The sequence below is a fragment of the Propithecus coquereli genome, unplaced genomic scaffold (assembly GCF_000956105.1).
Source record: "Propithecus coquereli isolate 6110/MARCELLA unplaced genomic scaffold, Pcoq_1.0 Scaffold6, whole genome shotgun sequence".
NCBI lineage: Eukaryota > Metazoa > Chordata > Mammalia > Primates > Indriidae > Propithecus > Propithecus coquereli.
The window spans coordinates 4,691,454-4,693,181 of NW_012151951.1; positions in this window are offsets into that span (position 1 = coordinate 4,691,454).

Sequence of the window (1,728 nt, forward strand, 5' to 3'; positions counted from 1 at the left end):
ACATTATATTCCATAAAATATGATTCTGATCAAATATCTCATTTAAAATTCAACCCAGTAAAAGTCATATAAAAAACTGACATGAAACTCTCGAGAAATAGGCAACATGATTCTGTCAGCATCACAAATAAAATATTGAAGACATGGCTGTTTTATATATCTAGGTTGTTGCTATGGATACAAGAATAACTGCAGGTAAAAATGAAATATATCCTCATTGCCCAGGGGCTCTGTAGATTGGGGGAAAATATTCTTTAGGAACTTCCCATTCCTCAAGGTTCCATATTCTTTTTCCTTTTTATTTTAATACATTTAGAGGGTACAAGTTGAATTTGGCTACATGGATATATTGTATAATGGTGAAGTCTGTGTTTTTAGTGTACCTATCACCTGAATACTGTGCCTTGTACCCCACAGGGAATTTTTCATCTGTCTCTACTTTCGAGTCTACAATGTTCACCCATTCTATTTCCACATCCTTTAGTCACTTCATTCATGCTTAGAAATTCAAAAGGGATTGCATTGAATCTGTGGTTCACTTTGGGTGTTATATACATTTTAACAACATTAAATTCTTCTAATGCATGAACACGAGATGTCTTTTTATTTATATTCCTACCTTAAAGTCTTTGGGGTTTTCTACATATAAGATTGAGTCACCTTCACACAGAGATCAATTTACTTCTTTCTTTCTGACTTTAATGTCTTTATTTTTTTTCTTCTTTAATTTCTCTGGCTAGAACTTCCAGTACCACATTAAATAGAAGCAATGAGAGTGGGCATCCTTGCCTTGCTCCAGATTTTAGAGGAAAAGCTTTCAGTTTTTCTACACTGAATGTGATGCTAGCTATAGGCTTTTCATATACAGGCTTTACTATGTTGAGGTAGTTTCTTTAAAACCTAATTTGGTGAGAATTTTTGTCAAGAAAGAATGTTGAGTCTTATCAAATGCTTTTTTTGCATCTATTGAGATGACCATGTGATTTTTGTCCTTCATTCCATTAACGTTGTGTATCACATTTATTGGTTTGCATATATTTAATCATCCTTGCATCTTGGGGCTAAATCCTATTGGTCATGGTGTATGATTATTTTAAATGTGCTATTGAATTCTATTTGCTAATATATTTTTTTTTTAATTTCAGAGCATTACAGGACTACAAACACTTTGATTACATAAATTCCCTTTGCACCACCTGACAAGCATGCCCATCCCCCAGACAGTGGACATCGCAACCATAAGGTGTGGATGTACCCACCCACCCCCTCCCACCTGCCCAACACTCTATGAATGTTACTTCCCATATGTGCACATTAGTATTGATTAATTATTTTGCATCCATGTTCATAAGAAATAATGGCCTGTAATTTCCTTTTCTTGTGATGTCTTTGTCTGGCTTTGATGTTAGGGTAATGCTGGCCTCATAAAATACTGGTTTCATAAGACAAAATGCCATATTTCCTTCTTCTTTTATATTTTTGAAAAGTTTAAGAAGGATTGATACTAATTTTTCAAATGTTTGGTAAAATTTACCCGTGAAGCCAGCTGGTCCTGGGCTTTTCTTTGTCGGGAAGTTTTTGATTATTGATTCAATCTCTTATTTGTTATTGGTCTCTTCAGGCTTTCTATTTATTCTTGATTTATCTTTAGTAGGGTGCATATTTCTAGGCATTTATCCATTTCAAGGTGATCTAGAGAGAGATTCAATGCAATCCCTGTAAAAATCT